At 39.0% G+C, this 21076-nt stretch overlaps 3 long non-coding RNA genes across 3 annotated transcripts; 1 reads left to right on the top strand and 2 right to left on the bottom strand.

Annotated features, from left to right (window-relative positions):
• LOC109724614 lies at nt 2687-3848 on the bottom strand. Its single transcript, XR_002219979.1, has 2 exons — nt 3408-3848; nt 2687-3227 (listed from the first exon to the last, which is right to left on the bottom strand). It is a non-coding gene; the product is annotated as an uncharacterized LOC109724614 (long non-coding RNA).
• Nucleotides 10382-17005, top strand: LOC109725145. The gene is made up of 10 exons (XR_002220199.1): nt 10382-10581; nt 10656-10721; nt 10804-10909; nt 10981-11112; nt 11691-11849; nt 13092-13184; nt 13361-14537; nt 14625-14729; nt 15870-16804; nt 16916-17005. It is a non-coding gene; the product is annotated as an uncharacterized LOC109725145 (long non-coding RNA).
• LOC109725146 lies at nt 17139-19672 on the bottom strand. The gene is made up of 3 exons (XR_002220200.1): nt 18906-19672; nt 17853-18824; nt 17139-17580 (listed from the first exon to the last, which is right to left on the bottom strand). It is a non-coding gene; the product is annotated as an uncharacterized LOC109725146 (long non-coding RNA).

Below are 21076 nucleotides of genomic sequence, written 5' to 3'. Positions count from 1 at the left end.
TGTATAGTTTTAATAGTCGGGGCTTTTAGAGGACATATTTGTGATGGCAAAAATAATATTTTATTTATTTTTTGTTAAAAAAATAAACAGTATTCTAGCGGTAACAAACTAGAGAGATAAATATGACTATCACTGGACTGTTGTAGGGATAAATATAAAAAATTTAAACTTCATAGAAATTTATCTGCTACTCGATTTATTTATAGGGAGCTGTATAAAATTAACCCAATGATTATGTCACGCGAGTTTTAAGAATTTGGTCAACCGTACACAATGCAATAACTTTTCATTTAGTACTACTAATTCTCTACCGTCCGAGCGCGCCTATCGTTCTCAAATCTGAAATCCCAAGGGCGCCAATCGGGCCCATTTGTGGGCCATGAAACAAACTTCTGTAACTCAAGCAGGACCCGATTTTGGTCACGGCTCGGCGGTCTCCAAACCAAGCTCAAATCGATTTTATAACAACTCAATCCACTATCACTAATAATTTTTTAGACCTAAACTATCGGCACAAAATATATACTCAATTATAATTCTTTTTTATTCAATGTGGGACTATTGAGAATTCACAGATCGCCGGTTTAGATCTCGATGATTCAATTCCTTTAGCATTCTTTAATTATGAGTACTAGAAGATGTAAGACCCATCCGACTCCTTCAGCTGGCCAATCAGCTATGATACCAAATGTAACGATTCAGTTGATTAGCATTAATAATTTATTGGGCTCAAACAACTAGTCCAAAATATTTATACTAAGCTACTAGTAATAGAGTTATTGATCCTTATGTATCTAATAATAATTTTTTTGTCATTCGATGTAAAACTGTCACGCCCGGGTCTAGTTTGAAAGATAGTTTTTTTTAAAAAAAGAGCTACTTTTTTCTTTTTGATGACATCATAGTACATGAGGAGTCATTCCATGATTTCTGAAATACAAAATAAAAAATAGTCCAGAACATACATAGTCCCACCTGCATAAGGTTTTTCCATCGTACAGGCAAAGTTTTCTCTATACATACATAGTGTTAAGTATAGAGCAACTATATAAAGTATTACACAATCAAACACATTTAGTTATTCATTTACCACAGGACGAAGATATAGCATTTAGCTAATCAGGCAAACAGCAGTCATGACTCACATTAAACTATATATCTTAAAATAATTGTGATGATTTTCCTCCATAAGCCAACAAGCATAAATCCCTCATGTCTCTGCAATGCATCAAACATATCCTCCTATCTTTGCAACCAGAATACAAATACCCTCAAATCTTCATTTTTATAAAATATCTCGAAATCACGATCAAATGTAAATTCAACAAGAACACCACCACAAATTACATATATCAATCATCAAACGATGCATAAAGATAAATACAAGTAACGTTGTTAAATGACCAATGTCAAGCACAAGTTATTTAACTGTGCATGACAATAAGTGATAGACTGTAAATAAAGCACGATAATGTCCACATCTATCTAGTAGTTGATTTTAGGGAGCTGTAGGTCTAGTTAATTACTAGCGTCCTCACGCAGCATCCCATTTTTCAACATCCTACCTATAAAAATAGGATGTGAGATACTTCTGAAATGTATCTCCGTTGGCACAATGTGCCGGCGACCAACAAATTATACCAACTAGTCTACAAGGAGCAAATAAGATGATACAAATATGTGTGATAATGAAATAAAAGCTATAAACAGAGTTAGTGAAGCATAAGTATAACCATAATGGACTGGAAATACAAGCTGCATCATAAAGTATCACTACTGATAGAAAAATACATCAATGTAAGTTCCAGTCTAATAATAACCCAATCGTATCACTTTTGGTACGTTTCGGAGACCTTAGGCTCATGCTATATAGCAAGTCATCTAACATAATTGACATATAACTCCATGCCATATGGTATAGCGGAGCACTCATGGATCAATCATACTAGTACAGAACCCGCGCTTTGCTACGGTTAACGATTAATTTTATATCATAGTTAAGTACAATTATAATGAAACAGTTAAGTAGAAATATAAAACAAAAAAATTTATAGTTAAAAAAAAGTAAACAAAAAAAAGGTTTATCTAAATGTTGTGTTTTTTTTTTTTTTTTTTACCAAGATAAAAAAAAAAGAATACATGTCACAGAAAAAGTTGTGGAGAATGTGATTATTTTCTATTTAACAAAAAGAGATTCACCTAGATATTATATTTTTACATTATGGCTAAGAAAAATTATAATTAAATAAAGTAAAAATGGGTCATATGCTCTAGAAAAATTGTGAAAAAGAGAATAAAAATTAAAGTAAAAAAAAATCAGAAGTTTACATAGATAATAATATTTTTTATTATAAAAAAAGATATTTTGAACTTTCTATTGAGTAAATAATAATAATAAAAAAAAACATAATATCAGAAATTAAAAAAAAAAACAGATAAGTTGTGAAGCCCCGAGGGCGTGCCCATGCTCGTCGCCGACCTCGCCCACGACCTCTCCGCGCCGCTCCCCTCCGCCGCCGCGCGCCGCGAATCCCTCCGCCTCCTCGCCGCCCTCTGCGCCACCCACCCTGGCGCCGCCACCAAACACATCCCCAGGATCGTCGCCCACCTCGTCAAGCGCGTTAGAGACCCCCCCTCAGACTCCTCAGTCCGCGACGCTACACGTGACGCCGCCGGGTGCCTCTCAGCCCTCTACCTAATGGTGAGCTCCTACTTAATTACAAAACTTTTAAATAGAATAAAAAAAGAACTGCTTTTTTAAATAGAATAAAAAAAGAAGGAATCCTCCTTTTCTCTTCACTCTCCTTCCTCTCTCTCTCTATCTCTCGCAAAGGAACTGCTTATGGATGTGATTCTCCACCATCTCTCCACCATAACCCTGTGAAAGAATCTAATCAGAAAGAGGAAGAAGCTAAGGGGAAAAAAGAAAAGAAAAACACTATGGTTTTTTCTTCAGTTCCGCTCCCACCGGGTCCGCAGGCTGCGCCGCGCCCTGAGGCCCCAAGTATGGCAGCTTCGGCCGGCGGCCCTGCCTGGCCTGGCTCGATGGCGGACCGCGCCCGTCTCACGAAGATTCCGTAGCCGAAGCCGGCGCTCAAGTGCCCGCGCTGCGACTCGACCAACACCAAGTCCTGCTACTCCGACAACTACTCCCTCTCGCAGTCGTGTTATTTCTGCAAGACCTGCCACCGCTACCGAACCCGCGGCGACACCCTCCGCAACGTCTCCTGCAGAAGTCATTTTCTTTTATTTTTTTAATTTAATTTTTTTAAGGGTATATGAGATGTTCACAGTAATTTTAAAAAGCTCTAAGATCCCTCAATGGCGAGATGAGGTCGAGGTGCAGAAGTCATTTTTTTTTAAATTTTTTTAATTTAATTTTTTTTGAGGGTATATGAGATATTCACAGTAATTTTAAAAAGCTCTAAGATCCTTTGATGGCGAGATGAGGTCGAGGCGAGGCGACCGCCGTTGATGCCGCTCAAACTGCCGCCGCAGCCGCCGTTGTTGCCGCCCAAGCCATTGCCACTGCTGTTGCTGCCCAGGCACCCTGTGAGAAGAGAGAAGAGAGAGGGGAGGCTAAGATATAGAGAGGAGAGGAGGAGAGAGAGAGAGAGAGAGAGAGAGAGAGAGAGAGAGAAAGGGAAAGGAGGAGAAAGAGAAAAAGCAGGCCAGCTGGAAAGAGAGATGGGCCCATCTTAAGAGAGGAAGAGAGAGAGGAGAGGAGAGAGAGAGGAAGAGATAGAGAGAGATTATCTGTAGGAGGGAAAAGAGAGAGTGCAGTAGTTGAAGAGAGAGAATGCCAACTGGATGTGAGTTGAGAAAAGAGAAAGGCTCTGTAGAGGTGGGGGTGAGAGGGTTGGTCGCCACGTGGAATGGAGAATAGGGAGGTATGCCACGTGGCATTTGTAGGAGGTGTCAAATAGTATAGTTAATAGATTATTCTACTAGTAAAAAACACTATTGCGTGAGCCAATCAATTGGTGCAAGTGAAATATGTAGCAAATGCATGACAGTCTTGATACATAATGCTCAAGTCATAACACGGTCCAACGACTAGCATTTGGTAAAAAATTGAGAAACTCCCGACAGGGATAGCAGTATAGCCAATAAGACTTAACTATATCCAGTAGCCTAAGCAATAGTACTCTACAAGTCATGCATTAACAAGAAATTGAGTAACCGGGTAAGGATGGTACCAAGCAAGCTTATCTCATGAGTAGGTATAACACGAAAGCATGATATAATAGAGAGTATGGTATAGAAAGTATAATAAGGTAGGAATATCAATATCAGTGTAGAAAAAGTAAACCTAGCCGAATACCAATATACTGATATCTGAATTAATTGAATCACCCACCCCATCTGAAGTGGGTCAATGTCCACAAAACATGTCACGCCCCGGATTCCTTGTTTCCCCGGGCACGCTAACAGATCTGCCGTGTACAAAGAAATTTCCCCTGTATACGAAGCGAAGCTGTACATGTACCTGCAATCATACAATACTACAACCAGTAGTATAGAGCTACTAGAAAGGAACAAAACATAAATGAAAACAGAAGTTCACTATACATACATAACATCCAGGTGTACAAAACGCTCGCTCCAGCGAGATACAACAAGTATATATAAGAACTCAAAACTACCACTACCTGTAGTTGATATACTCTAGATCAGCAGCAACTGGGAAGGGATCTAACTCGCGACTCCCTTTCTGCGGTCTGAATCAGCAGTAGCAACAGCCGAAGAAGAAGGCTCTGCAAAAGATTCCAACAACTGGGCGTGAGAACTACTGAAAAAAAAATAGTCCTAATAGCTCGCCCACTAAGTCTACAGATGTATGCTCAAATGATAACAAGAAAACTGAAAACAATCTACAGCTACATGCCACTATACTATCATGATTCGACACTACTATCTGTAGAATAAAACAATCTAACCCAAACTCACTAGGGACTGTAAACATACCCGTCCCAGGGACTGTGAGCACACCCGTCCCGCCTGTTGAAGCTATACAGCTACCTCAACACTAAACAGTCCGTGGAGAGCAAGTCTAACCAGGACACAACGACACCAACGCAAACGCACAAAGCCAGACTCCGGAGTGGCACTCGTAGGCACTACCCAACCGAGTATGCAAGCGTATCTCTGTCGAGCTCAATCAGGCTCTCACAGGCTAAGATCCAAGTAAACAGGGTCTAACTGGTCTAACAACCAAACTCACGTGCCCTCGGCACAATCTGATGCAAAAACAGCAATCTGGGTCCACCGTCAACCTCAACGGCACCCGACAGTCCGGAACAGCCTAATACTGCTATAAAAATAAGCTCGGCATCCCAGCACGAGCGTAATTACATTCTACACTATCCTAGGTATCCACTGCCCACAAACTGCGGTGATACAATCAAACTACAGCTCCTAGAGCTAAATCTGATAATTTAAGCATATAACGGTGTAGAATCGCTGGTTTTCTCCTAAGTCATATCCAAGTCCTACATGTATATATATAGCTAACATACTAGGCTCCAATTCAAATTTTAATCATGCTAAATCAATGAATCGAGCAACTACAATATGAAACAAAACGACGAATACATGTCGACTATATCAACTTAGAAGGAAATCCGCAGAATTCGGTAAGCATCACATTTAACCCACCTCTTGCGCAACTCCACGGCAACAATAAGGTCACGAATATGCTGGGAGCCTCAGCTGAATACACTCTAAACCAGCAACAAACCACTTCAAAGATCTAAACACCAAAAATCACCAAAATCTATCAATCTACTAAAATTCAGCACTTAAGCTTAATTTTTTTACTGCTCCAACGTCAAAACTCACCTAACAATCTTCAATTCAGGTGAGGAAGCTTCCAAATCCAGTAAACTATGATGGAGAATCACCCTCTGATCCAAAAACCTGGCTTTCTCTATAGATTGCATCAAGAACACCAAAACAACTCAAATCAGCCCAAAATCACCAACAGCAGAGTAAAACTCAAAATCGACCAAGCTAACCTCAACCAAAATCTGTCAAAATGGGTTCTGCGAATTTCTCTTGAAGTCCTGAATCCACCAAACCAAGTTTTGTGGAAAACGGAGCTTCCTACGCTGCACACGAGCCAAAATGCCGGAGGTCGCTACTGGAATTCTACTAGAACTGCAGTCCCCAAGCTTCAATTTGTGGAATTTGGAGAAATTGGAGTAATTTGAGGAGTTTGGATGCAATCTAAGCCTTCACTGTGAAGAGAGGATGAAAAGAGTTCACTGGGGTCGAACTCCAGCTATTTATAGTGAGCTGGAAGGATAAAATAAGCCCCATGAACAAACACTACAAACTTGCTACACCTACAGGAACGCGCACTTTCGGGTGCCCAAAACCCCTTTCTGGGCATTCGAAACCTCCAGGCTACACCAATCCTCCTCGTCGGTTCCTTCGCCTGCGGTCTGCTGCACCCATATCCTGGTCCGGCGGACCTCACCTACCAGCAGCCATACGTCAGCTCAAACGATATTCACGAGGTGAACTTTCAGACCCACAAACGGCCGCCCGAAACCAAGATCCGAATTAGCTTCCAGTTCAGTTCAAACCAGCACTCAAGTTCTGGGCAATCCAAATCCAGTTCTGGGTGTCCGAATCTGGCAAAACTTCAGTTTTGCTTATTTGAGTATGCCGAGTCTATTTTTGCATCTATTTCGTGCAGAAACGACTACGACTCAGTCCGACACTCTCCAGATGTGTCGACCAGTCACTAGTACTGTAGCCAATCCTATCCAAACCTCTGGAACACTACAAAACAGTCACTACGCACACTAAGAAAAGTAAACCTAGCCGAATACCACTATACCGATATCCGAATTGAAGCACCCACCTCATCTGAAGTGGGTCAATGTCCACAAAACAGTCGCTACGCGCACTAAGCGTCACTTGGACCTATACAAAACATGAATGTGTCCATAATCAACCGCTAAGCTGCTATCGACCAAACTCTACATACTTGAAAGTCAATTTCTACCAAGCAACTTTTGGAACCAACACCCAACGGCAAGGCATCCTCTTGGTAGCCAACTGGCCCTGAAACATCATCCTTACACTCTACGCTATCCTGAAATGCACCATTTTCAGTGTCGTGATAGTCGCACACTAGTTGTGTGATAAAGGGTTTGGCAGTTGCCAAATTAGGTCACAACAATTTCAGCATATGCCGCTTTTAGTGTAGGAACCAATGAAGGTTACTCATGCCCTTGTTGCTAGTTCCAATCAATAAGGGCCTTCCAGAACATCATGCACAAGTTTCGAAGTTCAACAATGCGTTGAAATGATAGTTTATCGCCTTGATAGGTCCTGACAGTGATGTTTTTGGCACCACACTAGCACATAACTCCACAATCACCCTTGAGAGTTAAATCTGCTTGCAAAATAACTACAATAGGGTTCCAATCAAGAACAAGCTGAGTTGTGAACACATAATAAATTGACCTAAAAGATCTGATTGCAATTTATCGAGTACCGTTTCAGTGTGCACATCGCTCACGTTCAGCCCTGATGCATCCCTAATATATTGTTTTGAGTGTTGGGATAGCAAACAAGTGTTTGTGCACGTCATGGCCAGTAGCACACAAAAATGGGCTTCTAAACTCTCAATCTCCAATTTCGGTAATGGGAAAATATGCCCACAAAACTGCATTTCGGTGGACTTTGACATTTTCAAATCACCCTCATAAGGGCCTGGGCATCAAAAATTAGAAAATCGAAAAGACTATATGGTCATTATCTTTGGTCAATCATCAAATCTGAACCGATGTGTGCATGGGAGGCATTGAGAAGGTCACATGACTATCCAAAAAGGAGGAAAGTATTGATAAAGGCAAAAATCAGCAGCCAACAAAACCAAGAGAAACCTCAATAGCTAGTTCGATTTGGCATCTCACTGTTAGATTTGTGATACCAAGAAGCAAAGCAAGCAGATGTGGAAGATGGCATGCTAGACCGGCGACAACGAAGGAAGCTGAAAAGGGCTCGATCTATGTGCGCTCCGCCCGGATCACGCATTTGAACTTTAGCAAGGCTCGATCTCTAGGAAAAGCAGTCAAGAAAATTGGCTCCACCGTGGGATGCTATCAGCAAGGAAAGGCTGGTGAGGTTGGTTCTGCCTGGGGCAATACCAAGAGAAGTGAGAGATGGATGCACTTGGTGGGGTTCCACTCAAAGGAAAAATTTGTGTGTGATGGCTTTAGCCTGGCCTGAGGGATAGTAGGGAGCGGCAATGTGGCTGGGCAATGATTGTGAGGACATGCATGATGTAGGTGAAAAGGGAGAGGGGGATGAGAATGTCACATATAGAATTTTGATAAATTTTTTTTCTATTTTACCAAAACGACACTTTAAATATAAGTTATCAAAAAATTGTAACGGGACCTTATTTTTTATGAACTGTTGCTTTGTAGGTCTCTCTTTTAGTAAACTTGCAAACAAGCTCTTCCATATTCAAAATTTTTCAAAAAATATGCATAAAATATCATTGACCAATAACGATACTTGAAATTGCATAAATCTAGTATTTTTTGTTTAAGATGCTGCGAAAATACACTGAAAATTCTAATATCAGCTAAACTTTGCTTCACACATTTCTCTCTAATACTCTTGCAAATGTACCCATCCATTTTCAAAAATTCGCAAAAAAGTAACATAAAATATTGCACTGATTGCTCCTAGCGCTACCAAAATTTCTTTTTTTTCTCTCTCAGAACACTAATAGCGGTCTTGAACTTATGTAAATTCATATGTAAACCCCTCATAATCGAAGACTATAATTGAGTTATAAAAAGAAAACATTTTAGTGCTTTCGAAAAGTTAATTATACATAGTAGTCTCTTGATTTACAGAATTATATTAAAAGAATCTTGAGTTCTACATCATTTTCTCTTTATATACTTTCTTATACATCCTCCAAGAATAAAAATATTTACCGTTCCCATATAAAAGACTTAAGTTCCCAAGTCATCTCATGCTCTTTGTGATCGTCTTGTTCCATAATCACTTCTCCTCATGAGCTAATATTTGTTTCAACACTACTTCGTAATTCAAACCCTCACAACAACATTTTATATTAAAGCCGGCTTTTATGGGTACCAATGGCGGCTTTTTGAAAAGGTGCAAAAATAAGTACTGGTACATTAGGAAAAGCAACAAAAAATAGCCGGTGAAAGTTGAGTCGTTATAGGTATGTGTCAATATTGCGGCACGTACCCTAGAAAGCCGCATTGTAGTGCCAATGGCTTTTTGTAAGCCATAATGTTGTAGTTTTTATATCTTTTTTAAATCTGTGGCACTCGTTTATCCGCCTTTATTTATCTATAGTACCTTTTTACAATGCCATAATGCTATAATTTCTGTAGCTTTTTAGAGCTATGGCAGTAGGTAAGTCACCTTTAATTACCTATAACGGCATTGCTTATGATACAATGTTATAGTTGTTGTAGCTTTTTATGTTGTTAGTAAAACTATGTTGTAACTTTTTGATATTGTTAGTAAAATTATTTGTAACTTTTTGGAAGCTAATAATAAGTTTATATTGTAACTTTTTAAAAAGCTGCTAGTATGTATATACTATGACTTTTGATAAAGTTACTATTGATTCAAATATATTGACTCTCCAAAGCCACTATTTACTAAGTTTTCAATATGATAATACTTCTTCGCTACTAGCTATAGATAGTAGTTGTACATAAGATATAGTACAAACATGACACATTCATATCCAAAAAAGTTATTTCATTTATTTATGAGCCAAGAGTATTAAGCGAAACCAAAATATTAATTGTTTCATAACATCCTCATCATCAATAAAACGATAAAGAAACTATGATGTAGTGTTCCTGAGGTTTGGATAGGGTTGGTGTAATATACGAAAAATTTCGGATTACGATGCTAACTTTAATTCAATTGCTCAAAGAGAAACAATAAGGTAAATTGTGGTATTCTAGAATTAAATTGAAGGCTTCGGGATGGTTAATCATGAGTTTGGAAGGTGTTTAGAGATGTTCGGAATTGTAATATGTCGAGTTTCCAAATTACAGTGCTAATCTTGATCAAAGTGATCAAGATAATGCGAAAATAAAATTGGTTTATTCCCGAGCTTAATTGGTAGCTTCGGCATAGTGTTTAGTATGTTTTGGAAGTGTTTGAATGAACTCGGAGTGAACTAGATGCGTAAAAAGGGCTGCAATTGCTGCTGCCAGGCTGCTCTTAGTCTAGAGACTGATTTGTAAACCTGCATAGACTGAATTGTAAACTGCAGGATTGTAATGCACTTTTGCTGATTTGAAGGGTTAAAGTGCAATTATTTATCCTTATCATTTAACCCCAGCTCCCTGGAATGTGTCCACGTACCAGGACCTTCCTCCAAAAGCTCCTTTCTCATCTATCTCCTCTCTTTCCCTCTCAGCCATAGGAGCAGAATAGTGAAGAGAAGCTTATAGAGCTGAGTTTTTCTTGCTGTTTGAGCTAAGAAGAAACCCTGTAGAGCTGAAAGGAAGGCTTGTGGAGCTGAAGAAACCCTTGGGGAAGTTTCAAATCCAGGTAAGCTTGATGCCTAATTCCTGGTTGAGGAGTATTAGTGACTATGAAGATGATTTCTAAAGTGATGTTGGCAGACTTGGATTTCGGGCTGATTGGGGCTGCCGAGGTGAAGACTCAGTTGAGGAAGCTTGGAGCTTGAGGTAGATGGCTACTTCTCAGCTAGAACAATTACAATTGTCTAAGAGAAGCTTCTAAGTGATTAAAATTAGTGTGTGTATGCAGGAAATTCAAATAGAAGCTGAGAACAAATAGGAATTGTGAAGCTATTGCCTGGATGGATTTATGGGCGCCCGAAATTGAAAGGGGAGTTAAGGGAGCTTCGAATCAGGTAGGTCGGTGTTTCTTCTCTGGTTTCAGTGAGTTGTAAGTATTAAGATTACTTACTTTAGACCTGCATAGGGGCTGTGAAGGAGAAATTGAAGTGCAGTTTGGTAATTGAGCGGAAAAAAGAGAAGTGCTGAAGTTGCTGCCTTGTTGGAACTTCTTTGGTGTTCCGAGCTGAAAGAGAACCTAGTGGAGTTTTGAACTCAGGTGAAATTAATGCGATTTACTGGGTTAATGGGTATTAGTTACTCTAGAAGAGTTATAGACAATAGAACTAATTATTCTATACTTGTAGTGGTTGCAAAGAGGGAAGTAGTAGAGCAGATTTCAGCATTGAAATTGATGGTTGTTGGAGCTGAAAACAAGCTAGTTGAGCAACAAATTAAGATATTTATGACTAAGTATCGACTGAGGTTTAGTTAATTGTAACAGAGAGAGATGTTAATTAGGAGTTCTATGGGTATTTGAGCTAATGGAAACTCAAAACTGCATTGATGAACTCCTAGTTTGAATATGTATATACCTAGGAATAATTAGTAAAGAGGAAATTGGGATTAAAGTAGCTTTAAATTCTGAGTTAAGATGATGATAATCCCTATCTAAAGAGGTTGAATTATAAATTATTTTAGTTTCTAAAACTCTAAGCTACCATAGAGAACTTAATAGTAAGACTGTGTATATGTATTTGTTGATAGTATATACATAATACAAGTTGGGGTTGAAATGCAAAGTTTGTAAAAATGTGAATGTGACTTAAGTTTAATCCCTTTTATTCCTCTATGAAGGAAAAGTGGACGCGCTCGGAAGTTCAAATTGACATTCTAATGGATCTACGACGCGCTAATTACGATAGACGTCGTTCTAGCTTTATTCGCATCGAGTCACGAGGACTTAATACTTGTGAGCTCCGAGATATTGGTTTTATCGTTTCGGCATCCCTACAGGTGCGTGGTGCTTTTCGAAGTCATCGAATGACCTTCTATGTTTATGTCGTTGTTCTTGATCATACATGGATTGTATATGTTTAGTTAAAATTCATGCATTATAGGGTCGAGCTTGATGTGTGGTTAATTATGACATGTGGTCTAATTGTATACTAGACAGTACAATTACTTGTGAACAGTGACTAGTAAATATAGAACCCTATAGATGTATGAACTTGTACTGGACTATTAAATAGTGACAAATACATTGTGAATAGATTGCATGAGTGGCACCCAGTGTTGTAAATGTTAAACAAAGTCAATGAGCTTGTAAAATGTGCGACATTAGAACTAGATGAACTGATTAGCATCTAGAGTTAGACAAGTAAATCTAGCATAAAGAGCTAGTTAAAGAGTGTCATTGTCAGTGTATCCTCTAAGCGAGGATTGGATTATACTCACAAGTTAAATGAAGAATTAGTGAAACAGAGTAGCAGTGTCAAATTTTCATGCATAAAAAACTAGCTGCCAGCAACGTAGGCATGCAAGGTGTTAAGTGAAATAGGGAAAGTGAAAAAAAGAAATGTTTCTTTCTAATGCATGTATACCCTTAAAAGTTTTTGCAAAAGTACCCCTAAAAACATTGGTACTGTACACACCTCAGCAACAGTAGTTGCACCTTTATGAGGGCATCTGAGTCAATTTGTAATAAGGTAAGGTTAACTGGATAAGGGAAAGCTATAACAAAAATGGAACTAAGGCAAACATAGTTTTGTATAGGAACTGGCTCTTGCATATTTATCAGTTTGCCAAATGTTTATGTTGAAGCAACCAAGCCATAGGGCAACAACACACAAATGTCAGAGCACTTTTGCAGGCGACACACAAGGAGATACTACTGTACAGAGATATGATGCATGCTAACCTGTGCAATAGCAGAGACCGTAAGGATAGGTACAGTTGCTAGGGCAACAAGCGCCACCCGCCACTCCAACAACATGCCAATAACCAGAGTCACAACAACTGCAGTTGTGTCTTGTATGAAAATTGAAAGACGGTTGCTGAAGGCGGTGCGAACAAAGGTTGCGGCATTTGCTAGACGCATGGACAGTGTATCAGCACTGTTCTCCTCTTCATCAAACCACCCAACTTCATTACGTAGCATTGCTGAAAAAGGACACTTGAAATTAGTTAGAATGCATGATGTTTCCATATATACCTCTGCAAGAAAGCACTAATAACACTATACCTAAATCATCTCAGCAGTTATCAACTGGATCAGGAGCTAGCTTCTTCCCCAGTAGACGATCCCGTCGGGATGTAGCTTACGTCTCCCCGATACTTGGGATTTAGTTGGTGAGTTATTGTTAACCAAATGGTTAACCAATTGGATTGGGTAAAGGTTATTAGTAGCATGCATGCATCAATTTCAGATATTGTCTACTGTTTCTTTTAGCTTTGTGCAGGCATTGTAGTAGTTACATGTTATATCTGGTTACTATCTATTCTCTTTTCTTGCCTACATATGCCAGAATAAACCTAATGGGTGAGTCGGCGAAGTGGGCAGCCGAACCCACTAGAAACTTTCAGTAGTTCTCACCCCACTAATCATGCAAGTTCTAGCTCGTGCGGGGTGATCGAGGATCGTGGTATGGACAGCGTTCCATAGATAATGGACATCCATTGAGTATAGTTGTACCTTATTAATTTCATCTGTTTATAGTTGATGAAAGTAAATGTAAATTATTCATTTGAAAGATGGCAATGTATATATTGGAAGAATGAATGTAATAATTATGTAAGCTTTGTATTTGATTTAAAGTAATCAAGATACAATATATGAATGCTTTAGTTAGTTTACTTACACTTGCTTGTGTTGCTTGCCCTCGTGCAAGCCATGTATGTTGAAATTTTTTTTGGGCATTTCTTTATACATGTTTGTTGTTGTTGTTGAGCCTTGGACGAACAGAGGAGGTTCTGTTCGTTCGGCGTCTGTGTACGGGCACGAACCGACCAAATCGGCAGTCTCAGGGCGTGACAGTTGGCTACAGTATTAGTGACTAGTTGACACATCTGGAGAGTGTCGGACTGAGTCAGAGTCGTACACCGCGGGCGAAAGAACCGATGAGGAACATTTGTGCAGCCTAGAGGTTTCGGACGCCCAGAACATGGTTTCGGACGCACGAAATGTGCGTTTCTGTAGGGGCAGCAGGTTTGCAGTGTTTGTTCTTGGGGCTTATCTTATCCTCTCACCTCACTATAAATAGATGGTATTCGACTCTTGAGAAGCCTTTTCTTCCCTTCTTCACAGAGGAGCTATATTTTGCATCTTAGCCCCTCAAATCACTCCAAATTTCACAATTTGCATGCTTTCCACTTCAAAGACTGCAGTTTCAACAGAATTTCAGCAGCGACTTGCGGCGTTTTGGCTCGTGTGCGACATAGAAGGGTCAGATTGCTGTGAAACTTGGTTTGGTGGTTAGTTGACTTCTTGGAGAATTCGTGGAGCAAATTTGATAGAAATTGATTGAAGTTTGTATAATCAATTTCGTGTTCTTCTGAGATGCTGGTATTTGCGGGCTGAAGCTGAGTTTTATTGGTTTTCTTGGATTAAACCCGGGAGAAAGCTGGATTTCGGACCTGAAGACAGTACTCCATCATACTTCACTACTGTTGGGACCTTTCTTCACCTGAATTGAGCTTTGGAAGGTGAATTTGACATTGAGGTTTTGTGAATTTAAGCTTAAATGCTGAAATTGTGGATTTTGATGGAGTTTTGGTGATTTTTGTGTGTAGACCCATAGAGAGGTTGTTGCTGGTTGGTTGCTGGTCTAGGGGTGGTTTCGGCTGTGTTTCTCAGTGGCTTCGCGACTTCTAGCTGTGTCGGACATTACGCTAGAGGTGGGTTAATGATGCTTACTGAAATTTTCGGATCTCCTTCTAAGTTTAGTAGTTGACAGCATGTATGTTTAGTCTTTTGTATATCTTGTAATTAGCTCGAACTAGTGATTTGCATGCTTATGAAATCGGAGTTTGGAGCTTAAAATATTAGTTAAATATACATATTGGACTTTGAATTGACTTAGGAGAAAACTTCCGTTTCTATACCGTCATATGTTAAAACTACCAGATTTAGCTCTAGGAGCCGTAGTTTGTTGGCATCGCCGCAGTTGTGGACAGTAGATACCCAGATTAGTGTAGAATGCATTTACGCTCGTGCTTGGATGCCGAGCTCGAGTAATCTTCAACTGTAGGTTCTATACTGTCGTTTCTAAAAACTATCAGATAGCTCTTTAAGCTGTTGCGCTTCGTATCCACGCTGCTAGTGCGCATTTGATACGCGTATAGCTTAGGAGCTGTAGTTTGTTAGTATTGCCGCAATTTGGTTGACGGGGACACTCAGGATAGTGTAGTATATATTTACCCTCGTGCTCGGACGCCGAGCTTATTTTTACAGCAGTGGTTAGGCTGTTCCGGACTGTCGGATACCGTTGAGGTTGACGGTAGACCCAGATTGCTATTTTTACATCAGATTGTGCCGAGGGCACGTGAGTTTGATTGTTAGACTAGGTAGACCCTGTTTACTTCACTATAGCCTGTGAGAGCCTGATTGAGCTCAACAGGAATACGCTTGCATACTCGGTTTGGTAGCGCCCACTAGTGCCATTCCGGAGTCGGGCTTTGTGCGTTTGCGTTGGTGTCGGTTCGTGCTGGTTGGACTTGCTCTCCACGGACTGCTTAGCGTGGAGGTAGCTGTATAGCTTCGACAGGTGGGGACGGGTGTGCTCACAGTCCCTGGGACGAGTATGCTTACAGTCTCTAGTGAGATTGGGTCAGAGATGGCATTGTTCTACAGATAGTTAGTGTTGATTACTGATAGTATAGTAGCATGTAGCTGTAAAGTATTTCCAATTCTTTACTATCATTGAGTATATCATCTGTAGACTTAGTGGGTGAGCCGTTGAGGTCGGTAGCGGTACCCACTAAAGACTACTTCTTTTTGCAGTAATACTCACGCCCAGTTGTTGGAATTTTTTGCAGAGCCTTCTTCTTCGGCTGCTGTTGCTGCTGCTGTTTCAGATCGTGGAAAGGGAGTCGCGAGTTAGATCCCTTCCCAGTTGCTGCTGATCTAGAGTATACCAGCTACATGTAGTTATAGTTTTTGGGTTATTATACATACTGATGTTGTATCTCGCTGTAGCGAGCGTTTTGTATACTTGGATACGTATGTATGATGAACCTCTGTTATTATATATGCTTTTCTCTTTAGTAGCTCTATACTACTGGTTGGGGTGTTGTATGAATCACTACAAGAAAGATAGACTTCTATGGAGAATTATTTGTGGCCAATTTGATTATCCCACAATATGCTTACTTTTTGTGGAGAATTTTAATTTTTTTCACTAATGATCTTCACATAAATTTTAAAGTACAGATTGCAGGGATTTTTCCATTGCCGCCACAAAATTGCTATACTTTTGTGGCCACCTATAATATTTGGTCACAAAAAATGAAGTGAGTATTGTGGCGAATGATTGGGCCAGAAATTTTATACTATTTTGTGGCCATTTACAATATATGGCCACAAAAAAAAAAACCACCAATTTTTTTTTGTTGCGCGCCAACCCACACTCTGATTAGACCTCCCTCACCTACCCTGTTTCTCTCTCTCTCTCTCCTTTTCTCCATGGATCCTTCATCTTTTCCTTCCGCTTCCTAACCCCGGCACAGCAAGGCCCGTCTCCACCTCGCCAGTTGCGCGCGCCGCGTGGATCCGCGTGGCTGTGCACTACCCCACAACTACATCCGCTCCTCCGACTACCCCACAACTACATCCGCTCCTCCCCGTTGCGCGCGCCGTGTGGATCTGCGAGGCTGTGGACTACACCCTCGCGCCGCGTCATCTACGATTGCGCGTGCAACCAACTTCGATCTGTTGCTCGTTTGCACGCGTAACCAAGCTTTGTTTGCTCAAGGTCTCCTCCCACTCCCTTAATTAAATTTTTTTTCTTTTTTATTAATTTTTGTTGAAAAAAATCTCATGAAAATTTAGAATCACATTAATAACTTTATTTACAAATCATTAGGGTCTTTATATAGAATCGGCAGCTTCTTCTCCGCATTTTGTGAATCTGCTACTTCTTCTTCTTCATCGCCTTCGCCCTCGATCGGGTTAGGGTTTAGGGCTTCGTGCGAAGGTGGAGCGATCCGAGATCGAGCTCTTCCGACCCAGATCTGTGAGGTTTGATCTCTGCTCCACCCCATAGTTTTGTGATTTTGTCTAATTTGGAGCTCGAATGATTGTATTGGAGTGTCGATTCTTACTGTTGATATGATTTTGTGATTTCGATGTTAATTTCTTTTTTTGTTGATTGGGCTTTGATCTAGTATGGTGGATGGAGTGAGGTGTTGTTGATGTGTGAAATTTGTGATACCTTAATAGGGGTTCTCTCTTTTTTTTAGAGGTGAATCTCTACATTGGGTTGTTACTGAGTGTGAATGGAAATGAAAATTAGGCAAAAAAGTATGATAAAATAGTAGTGTAGCTTTAGAAGGCCTTGTCCTCCAACAGCTTTTGAAAGTTATCAGCTAGCATTTATGGAATGTTTGTAGCTTTAGAAGGCCCTTCATTTGCTTTTTTGGCTGCAGCATTAGCCGCGGAACCTCGTCCACCTCTTGCTCTTCCTCTTCCTCTGACTGGTGCTAAACCTTTTGCTGTTGCATTAGCTACTCTCTCAGTAGAGAACATAGGCTGTCAAGGACGATAACTTGAATTAAATAAGTTAAATATGTGAAATACATGCAACTGTATAACTTTTTTTTGCATTAAAATGATTATACCTGTGAGGCACCGATTGAATTAGTTTCTACATCAAAATTATCACAATTTGTCGTGATAGGCTGTGAGACACTAAATTATTCACCAATCTGAGAGAATTTGTTTGTTGCTCTCTATGAATTATAAAGAATAGGTTTGTTAGAATTTATTATTACAAATACATTAGTTCCAAAATAAAATTCTACCTGTTTTTCTTTTTGGGTTCTCACCCTCTGCCATAATGTCTCCCCTGTGACTGATGCTGTACATGTCCTCAAATTGTGGCCTCCTTTGCCGTATTTTCCACACTTTATTGGTTTATCCATTCTCGATACTTTGTAAGGGTTTAAAGGTTCATCTGCAGCTTTTCTCCTAAGCTTCTAAGGTCTCCCTGGTGGCTTTTTATACGCCAAGGCACTGGAGCTGGCATTGAAGTCTTTATCCATTCATTTTGTCCAGGAATTGGATTGATAATCTCTTCATACACCTTAAGATAAACTGCCTTGGTATAACACTGATGTAAATAGTCCTCAGGCCTTTCCTTGTTGGTGAAAATTGCTGCAATGGCATGTTTGCACGTGATTCCTGTTAGATCCCACAACCTACAACTACATTGCCTTTCTACCAAATCCACCGCATGCTTACCATCCAAGCAATCAACCTCATACTTTAGCCTTCCACATGGAATTGGGAAGCAATGTCGTGCATCTACTTTCAATTTCTCCAACTTCTTTTGAATGTTTGGGCATATTGGCCCTCTATATTTCTCCATTCCTTCCCTTTTTATATAGAACTTTTTCATCAATCTCACCCGAATCCATTCTAGCATTGATACGATAGGTTTATCTCTTGCTTCCAAAATACAACTATTAAAGGACTCTGAGAGGTTATTCACAAGAATGTCTGATTTTGCCCTACTAGAAAAATATGCCTTGGACCACTGATTTGGTGAGATTTTTCTTAACCAGTCGTATGCATCCTTATCTAGCTTCTTTAGTTCTTCCATTTGGTGAGATTTTTCTTTCAAACTCTCTAGTTGTTGTGGCATTTGCACACTGCCACATTGCATCTTTTAATTCTTTACCTTTATGCAACTCTTTGAAGTTGTTATATAAATGCCTCATGCAATATCTATGCTCCACATTAGGCAATTTTTCTTCAAACACTTGAACTAAGCCCTGAAATCCACCACATGAATATAGTAAGTATACTATAACTAAAATCATAAAAAATGATTAAAGAAATCTAAATGACTATACCTTTTGCCTATCAGAGATAAACACTAGTCCTAGATCCTCTGGACTACCAAAATCATCAATAAAGCACTTTCAATTGTAGTTTCTAGAGAATTCCCACCTTTATATATAATAACACTTTTAGAGGACCTTGTAGGTCCTCTTTGATGCAAATCAAATTTAAATGTGTTATCATCATCTGAGCCTTCAATACCATAGTTGAAAAAACTGGGATCACTGTCTTCTTCATCATCTTTTATGTTATCATCATCATCACTCTTACTCTCACTTCCCTCAACATCATTGCCTTTATCTACTTCAGTATCTATACGATGGACATCTCCCCGATCAAGCCTCACCTCACATATTTCTTCATTTACATCTCCTTTATTAGCGACATCTTTGCTAGATACATTCCATTTATCTGTTTGAGGAGTTGACTGCACCTTATTGCTTTTAGACTTGTCATTCACTATCATCGGCTCATAATAGCTATCAACATGTAAGACAATAGTTCTTAATTGCCCATGTTCTTGTAGCATTTGAACTACATCCTGATCATTGCTAATCTTCTTTAGAATATGATTTGAGTTAGGCTGTAAGTAATAAATGTCGCGCCTTGTAGCTTGATCAAGATCACTAGCTAAACCATTCAATTCAAAAAAACTGATAAAGTCACCATCATATTCCCTATATTCCTTAATTAAACCACCCATATACTTTATATTGGGTGTAATTTGAAGCAAACCACCATAAATAATTTTTAAGTTGTACCGCACTTCTCCCATCTGTAAAAAGATAGAATTAGACAACATAAAGATATGAAATTACATTAATACGTAATGTAAAAAGTGATCTAAATAGAATAATACTTAGGACCACATATAGCTATAAAAAATTAAGGCCTTAATAAAGAAATATAAAGATGATCCAAAAATCGAGATAAATAATAAAAAATTCTTAGCATAAATAAGGGCAAAACCACAGTGTACTAATTTGATACACTTTAAACCACAGGGTATTAAAATGAAAAAAAGTGAAACCTTGTGGGATTTTTGAAGTTCGAATCGTAGTTGATTCACATTTCTCCAAGTATTGTTTTTCTTTCTTAATTTATTTTTATATTTCTGATATTTTAGTGTTTGCTTGTTTCTAAATTGTTGTCTTATATTACCATTCTTCATTTTCTTGATTAGTAAGCAATACGACTCGTATGTTTAATCTTGAATTAAAAGTGATGGCCCTCTTTTATATGTTGTTAAATCGCTATTTGTTTTATTTAGCTTATACTAACTTGATTATAGATTATGGCACAATTATTGTATCTAAATGCTAGATACTATTGGGTGTATTTGGCAAACTTGTTTTCCTATAGTGGAACGAGGTTTTTTCTTTTATAGGTATATAGCGCATATTCACACTTTCTTGTCGCTAAATTTTTGTAGAACATTATTTTATTAAGACAAATTTAAGGTCACTTTTATTGATTGTTTGGGTTCACTATGATTAGTTTTTAGTTGTAACTTAAGTTTCCAGCAATCGTACTATCAATTTTTTCATGTTATACAAAAGCTACTCACTTCTTAGATATCTTGTTCAATTATTAAGTTAGCATTATTTGATGTTGTTATCTTATTATTATATGGAATGTAGTACTTTGAATAATGGATAAGACCTGGATTGATATAGAGAATAGACGATGTCCAGAGTATGTGAATGGAGTTAATAATTTTCTCCAATTTGCATTTGCACATACTTCAAGAGTAGACAAAATTCGATGCCCTTGTTACAAATGTTGCAATGCCACTTTCCAAACTCGCAATATTGTGTACTCTCACCTTTTGCTATACGGGATGCTAAGGGATTATAAATGGTGGTTTTGTCATGGGGAGGAATATATAGATAAAACAATGAAAGTATAGACGATGATAATGAACCGGAAGAAGAAGAAGAAAATAACCATGATAACATGCATGAACTTTTGCATGATTTAGGTAGAACGGAAGATGCCAATGTGGATTTTATTGATCACAATCAGGAGGAACCAAATGAGGCAGCAAAGAAATTTTACCATTTATTGTTGGATGCTGAGCAAGAACTATATCCAGGATGCAAAGAGTTCTCTAAATTAGAGTTTATTGTAAATTTACTACAACTTAAATGCATTAATGGATGGAGTGACAAATCATTTACGG

This window comes from Ananas comosus, linkage group 19, assembly GCF_001540865.1.
Source record: "Ananas comosus cultivar F153 linkage group 19, ASM154086v1, whole genome shotgun sequence".
In the NCBI taxonomy this organism is placed as follows: Eukaryota; Viridiplantae; Streptophyta; class Magnoliopsida; order Poales; family Bromeliaceae; genus Ananas; species Ananas comosus.
This window is presented reverse-complemented; position numbering and strand designations above follow the sequence as displayed.